This window comes from Eucalyptus grandis, chromosome 3 (assembly GCF_016545825.1).
Source record: "Eucalyptus grandis isolate ANBG69807.140 chromosome 3, ASM1654582v1, whole genome shotgun sequence".
Taxonomy (NCBI): domain Eukaryota; kingdom Viridiplantae; phylum Streptophyta; class Magnoliopsida; order Myrtales; family Myrtaceae; genus Eucalyptus; species Eucalyptus grandis.
In genome coordinates this window covers 11,405,272-11,413,077 of record NC_052614.1, presented here as the reverse complement: position 1 = coordinate 11,413,077, position 7,806 = coordinate 11,405,272, and positions in this window count along the sequence as shown.

The window sequence follows — 7,806 nt, the reverse complement described above, 5'->3', positions numbered from 1 at the left end:
CCTATAATATTATAAAGTTGCAATCTTTTAATGTTATTGAATTTCATGGCTGGAAATTGCATGTTCAATTTGGCATGAAAGAACGTGACATATTCTATACTGTATTGAGCGATTTTGTATCTACCACTAAAGATGTGAATGAATATCAATGTAATAAAGATGATGATTTTTGTAGAGATTACTTGTTGAACTCTCTAAATCCTAATCTGGCTATGACTTATAGTGAGTATAAGACGGCAAAAGAGATATGGGATCACTTGAACGCTCAGTTCCAAAAACAAGAGGGGCTATCTAAAACTCTCCTAGTGGAAATTTTTTTTTGATTTTAAATTCATTGTGAATTCAAGCATCACCTCTCGGTTAGTTGAATTTGAGAACATGAGGAACAAATTGAAAGATGATAATTCTAATATGTCTTATAATCTCTTTGTCGGTTTTATGTTGAGCAAACTACCAACTAAATGGAGTTCTTTCAAAACTGAAATGCACAGATTGAAGGTATAGATGAGACTGGATGAATTAAAGAGGTATATTCACATTGAGGATCAAAATATCACTAGGAAGAGTTTGAAACAAGTGGGACAACAAAATTCAATTGCCAACTTAGTTTCACACTCCAATAAACTTCAGAAAAAGTCCAAGTCACCAAAAGGTAAATCCTCTTTACAGTTAGAGGCCAAAAAAACTATCTTCAAAAAGAAAAAGAAGGGCAAGTGCCATAACAGTGAAAAGTTGGGTCACTGGACAGCAGAGTGTAAGTTGTCGAGGAAACCAAATAATGACACACCACATAATGAGGCCAATATGCTAATTAGAGGATCTAAGCCTCGAGCCTTCATTGGAATGATGAAGAATGGAAAGGCCATCGTCTCTTCTGAGTGGTGGTTGGACAGTGGCGCTACTTGTCTTGCTACATATGACAAGAACTTACTCACTAAGGTCACAGGAGTGAAAGATACTGTGGAAAATTGCAATGGTGGTGAGGCAAAGGTGACTCATGCTGGAACTACAAATTTGGTGCTTTCTTCAGGTAAATTACTAACTCTGAAACATGTTAGAGTTGTACATTTACTTAAGAAGAATTTGATATGTATGAGTTTACTTGATAAAGCTGGTATGTCTTTTTCAACTATGAATGGTAGAGTAACTTTATCTGTTAACTCATATTATTTTGGTTGTGCATTCATGGTTAATGGTATGTATAGGTTAAGTTTAAATGCTTATAGCATAAACCATGTGAATTCTACTTTGATTGATCCAAAGTTGCTACACAATAGACTTGGACATATGAATTACAGGAAAATGCAACATCTAACTAAAACTCACAACATTCCATTAGATACTTCTATTTGATTTGATAAGTGTGAAGTGTGTGCACAGGCTAAAATCACTAGAAAACCCTTTAAGTTGGTTTCTAAAATACACAACTTCTTGAGTTAATACATTATGACATTTGTGACTTTAGAAATTACATTACTAAAGATTGTCGGAAGTATCTAATATCATTCATAAACGATTTTTCTTGATATTGTCATGTCTATTTGTTGAAATCGAAAGATGAGGCTTTTGAAAACTTTAAGATTTTTAAGTCTAGAGTAAAAAAATCAACTCAACTTGAAAATTAAGAGATTTAGGAGTGATAGATGAGGAGAATATACTATGTCAAGGTTCAAGGAATTTTTTGCTTCAGAAGGTATAATACCACTGCTCCTTATTCACCCCCAATCAAATGGTGTTCCAGAGCGTAAGAATAGAACGTTAACTGAAATGTTAAACTCTATGTTACTTATAGCTGGCATGCCTTCCTCCTACTGGGGAGAAGCAGTTCTAACTGCTAATCACATCTTGAACAAGTTGTCACACTCTAAGTTGTCTATGACACCTTATGAGATATGGCATAAGCGCCCTTGTAGATATGATACTCTTAAGGCTTGGGGCTATATTGCTTATGTAAGTATACCTGATCCTAAGAAAATCTAGAACCATTACTTGTGTATATCTAGGTAATGCAGAAGATAGCGTTGCAAATAGGTTTTTAGATCTATTTACTAACACAGTGATAAAATCTAGAGATGCAGTGTTTTTCGAAAACAAGTTTCTCAGAAATCAAGGCTTGAATGTTTCTAGATCTACATATATGATTTCAGAATCTCTTGTAAAATCTAAAGCATGCCCTTTTGACACTAATTCCACACAGTTGGCTATTGAACCAATTCAATTAGAGTATCTATAAGAGAGAATTCCTAAAAGTTTTGGTGAGGACTTTGTTGTTTACCATCTTGAGGATGATCGATTCTCCTATCAGGAAGCAATGAAATCTAGGGAATCTCTATTGTGGGCAGAAGCCATAGATGATGAAATGAGCTCTCTATTGCAAAATCACATTTGGCAGTTAGTAAACTTGCCAAAAAGGGCTAAAGCTATAGGCTGTAAATGGGTGTTGAAGAAGAAACTGAATAGTGATGGATCAATAGTCAGATACAAAGCACGTTTAGTAACTAAAGGCTATAAACAACAGAGTGGAATAGACTATTTTGATGTATATTCACCTGTGTATCATCTATCAACTATAAGAATTTTTCTTGCTTTGGCATCTATTGAACACTTTGTAGTGCATCAAATGGATGTAAAAACAATTTTCTTAAATGGGGATTTAAATGAGGAAATTTACATAGAACAACCGGAAAGATATGTTATGAAAGGTCTTGAGGACAAAGTTTGTAAATTGAATAAATCCATGTATGGTCTTAAACAAGCACCTAAGATGTGACATCTTAAATTTGACAAAATGGTAAAAAGTTATGGTTTTTAGTCTAGCTATTCAGATAAATGCCTTTACCATTGTTCTATGTCAAATAAGATAGTCATCATTTGCTTGTATGTTGATGACATGTTAATTCTTGGTTCCGATCATTCTGTAGTGAATGACGTGAAAGCTACTTTAATTAAAGAATTTGACATGAAAGATTTTGGTATTGCTAATACCATTCTTGGTATGAAAGTAAGCGTTAAATGGTAAGTCATCTCCCTTAGCCAGACTCATTATATTTAGCAGCTACTTTCTACATGGGGATACGATAAGTGTAAACCGAGTGAGACATCATGTGATTATAATAATAGACCGAGTCCTAATGAAGGGACCAGCGTGGATCAATTAAAGTACTCGAAACCGATTGGTAGTCTCATGTATGCTATGAGTTGCACTAGACCCGACATAGCCTTTACAGTTGGCATGTTGAGTCGTTTTATTAGTAATCCTAGAAAAGAGCATTCAGATGCCCTCAATAGGTTAATGAGATACCTTAAAGGTACTAAAGATTATGCTCTCTATTATTCTGGTTATCCTCCAACTGTGGATGGATATTCTGATGCCTCATGGTGCTCAGATATTGGAAATAATATGTATTCATTTTGGGTGGAACTGCTATTACTTGGAAATCTAAACGACAGACTTGTATTGCATTGTCATCTATGGAATCGAAACCTTTTGCTTTAGCCTCAGCCAGTGAAGAGGTAGAGTGGATAAAGAATCTAATTATGGATATTCCTTTGACTCAGCTAAAGATTAATTCTTTAAGCCTATTCTGTGATAATTGAGTAGCTATCCAAGTTGTCAAGAATTCTCTCTTTAATTCAAAGAGAAGACATGTGAGACTGAGACATGCGTTATTGAATTATCTGAGAGAACAATCGGTTATCACCTTGATTGATGTGAGATCAAAGGATAACATAGCCGATACTCTCACCAAAGGTATGTCTAAAGATCGATTATTCAAAACAATAGGGGAACTGGGGTTAAAGACTATATAGGCAAGTCTTACTACTATTTACTTACCTTCTAATTGTGTGTTTTGAATTATCGAATCTTTCTTTATTGGCTACAATGATAAGCACAGTTTATATGTTTCATCGATATTCACAGTTGCTGACTAATTTGAAAATGGTGAGTTATCTCATTCCAAACTTGATGAAGATGACTTTAACCTAATTCAAATGTTCTATCTGGGAAAATTGTGTTATTCCAAACTTGATGGTACAATTCAACTAGATTGGATTATCCTTTTTGGTTAAATGATCTCATTCCAAACTTGATGTTAAATTGTTTGACTTTAAGGAATCAGTAACTATGACATTCCAAATTGAAACATAAAAACAATTGTTTACATAAGAAGTCTGCTGGTCTTGTTCGTAATTGAAACTTGATATTACATGACTAGGTTATTGTGACTTGACTATTTGTCTTGTTCTTTGAAACTAAACAATAGTTATTCTCTTACAAATAAACTTAAGTCGATGGCTCTTTGTAAATCACATTGTTTAGGTCTTGTTCATAATTTATGAAACTGGTTTGATACTTATGACATGATATTATGATGCTTTATGACATCAATATATGTTATTCTCTACCTGATGGAATGGTGCTAAGTTTTTATTCAAATGATTGAATTCATGATAATATGAAATTCATATTTGACATTCTATAGGGGGTGACAGAGATGGAGGAGAGCTTAATGAGTGGGATCCTAACTAGGATGACTTACTTGATAAATGAATATATATCATTTAAAGCATGTAGGGACTTGACAGTTTATCTGCTATTGCCTATTTTGATGAAGTCCATTTACTTGAGACTTGCATTTTACTATTTCTATTTTGTAGACATTATTATGCTTGTTTCTTATATTTGTAAGGCCTTGGACTATTTTGACTGGCCTACTTATACTTAATTAATATGCATATATTGGTTGTGAATTGAGTTTGAGATTTATTTTGGGATTTGGATTTTGTTAATCTCATAACAGATTCATGAGAAGAATGATTCACTTATTTAGATTGCATATGATGATTTAGTTTAATACTTTACTGTTGTAATACTCTTTGACCGATCCGAATTGATTGTCTTGGACTGAATGTGGATGATTCATGTTTGTCTGAACATTACACTAACCACCTTATTGGATTGTGCTGTATGGTGAATATATGTGGAGATTGTTGGATATATTATTAATATAGTCCAAAATAATATGTTCACATACAAGCCCAATAGGGTAAAAGCATGGTTATTTCGGTTCATATGGGCCGGAGCCCAATAACATGCATATGAAAACTCTAGGGTTTTTCTACGCTGGAGATAACACTGTTGAGCGTTCAAAACTTGACGTCTCTTAGTGTAATACTTCAAGCAACTACTTCTCTCTCAAACCTATTACCTCCAACATGTCATTAGTGTTTTGGCACCGCATAACAAACCAAAGACCGTTTTCTCGAATCAAAGAGCATCACAAACGTGTGCATAAAGAGAAATGATCTCCTGCCTCTGGATGGATAATTTTTAGCATCTCAACCTTCGCTAGCTTATGGATGCTTCCAAGAATGAGGGGTGGATATTCTTCTGCAGTTCTCCCTTTGGAATCTAGTTGGTTAATAAATTCGAAACTTGAAATTTTCTTTTGCATATTCAGAGTTTTGGCTCTTTTCCTTGAATTTGGAAACCACTTCTGGACCATTTGAAAGGATTATAACCATATAGAACATAGATGACCACCAACTATGCTCTCCTTATCTTACGTTAATATGGCTTATCATGTTCAATAGGATCTACAGTATCTTCTCAACTTAGGGATTTTATTGATGGTGACGCAGTAAGCATGATCCAAAAGTCAGAAAATTTTGTGGTAAGTCCCATCTTTATCACCTGTTTCTTTCTAATGTCTTGTCAGGGTCCAGGGGACAACTAAACTAGACTTAGCTTTACTTGATAGGAAGGATAGATTGATATCTATGTGGTTTTATCTCCAAATCTCTCCTATTCCTAAGTTTCTTGCCAATAATTTGATCATTCGGCCCATCTCCATTTCATTCTGACCTAAAAAGGAAATTTTACCTTCAAGAGCTCTTGCATGTTGCGTGATTTGACATTTCTTCAATAATAATAATAATAATAAAAGACAAGTTTTCTATCCAATCTTTTTACAACCAACTTCAAAAGTTCTCCCCAATTTGAGTTGTCTAAGCTTTTAATCCCACCTATCAAGTGTCTTACAGGGTAAAAATTTAATGATCTTCATTTTCGTTTCTTTATTAAGACCGGTTTTGTTTTGAGAGATAAATGTGTATCGATTATTATATTTGTTTGATTCGATTTCAAGGTGATCAAGGCTTTGATTAGTTCAAGTCTTTCCACTCAAGGTAAGTGAAAACTCTTCGCATTAAGTTAAATTGATCTCTGACAAAAATAAAAATAAAAAAAGAGTTAGATTGATCTTCTCGACATCCTTGAACTTCGTAATCTGATGCCTGCTCATTTGGATTTAGTTTATTTAGACTTCAAGACTATATACTTCTCGTTATATTGAGCTATTGATCTCTTGCCTTAATTTAAAAAAATTTCTACATGCCTAGAATGAATTTGAAGGATTGCCAAAAAGGTTTCTCGTAACTCAGATAGGAAAAATGTGAAAAAAGAGAGAGGTAAAAATAAACCTAAGAGTGGCGTATTAGTAATTTTTTACATGTCTATAAGCAACTTCCTAAACTTTGCGGAACTGAAAGGGCTCTATTAGCAGTGTTATTTATGGTTTAAAGCGTTCATTAGCGGGTCATATTAGGTCATTAAAAGAAATCAAATGGGTTAAAATAACTATTTTAAATACTTTACGGGCAAATTTGTAATTTCAGAAAAAGGCAGGGGGACTACTCAACTAAAACTGAAAATTCTAGGGGCTGATTATAGAATCGGAAACCTTGTGAAGATAGGTAATTAAGTTATTTTTATAATTAATTATTTAATTTAGACAATTTAACTAACCAGTCAAAATTTGGGCTTAATTCCATAATTAATTAAAAAAATGGCTGTTTTGGTAATTTTATAAAATCTGTGGCATATCTATAGTATACATGAAATATTCATATGTCTTTGATCATAATGAGGTCTTGGTAAGGCCTAATATAAATGAATCCATGCAAATTCCACAAATGGGTAAGTTTAGGCCTAGAACTCTACGAAGGTCACCTTAACCTAGAGTGTTTTGAACTCAGTTGTTAAGATTTTAATTAGTGATCTCTAATTTTTACGTTGGTAATCTCTTAGCAGCCGAATCAACTACATCAACCCTAGTATTATCACACTATTGACAAAGTGAGATCATCTAACATTTATACAAAGATATACTTTCGAGTGGATGAGGACTCTAATGGAATAACAATGCGGTTACCCTAAAATGACTGAGAAACCCCTATTTTGAGGAGAAGCTGCACAAAAGAGCCTAGACCCAGCACCCATGGATTTCTTTTCTCTTCCCCTACCTTCTACCTTTGTCATTGTCTCGTGAGATTTTGTTGGACCACCGATGATTGTGTTCTTTTTTCATTAACCTAGTACTAAGCGTGGACATATTTAATTGAGAAGACAGATGGAACTTGGAAGATTTTAACCCAAGACCTTCAACTCAATATCATGTGAGATTTTGTAATCCTACTGCTAATTGTTGTAAAAACTTGAGCTATAATATGAAGATGTTCTACTGTCAACTTTATAAAAATTTAAGTCATAATATGAAGACGTTGTTTAATATTTAATTATCCTATCGGTTCCATGGGGTTCCGCCTATACCACACTTCCGTCGTTTTTGGCTCCCCCAAGGCCATCACATTCTTACCTCTAGAGATAAAGAGGGTGTGATTTTGCACGTTATTCGCTCTCCCTCTATTCCCACTATTGCTAATGCGCCGCCGAAAGGAGACAGAGAGAGAGAGAGGCAGTGATGGATCCTAGGAGATGCTGGTGACCTGTGCAGTGGGTCGCGA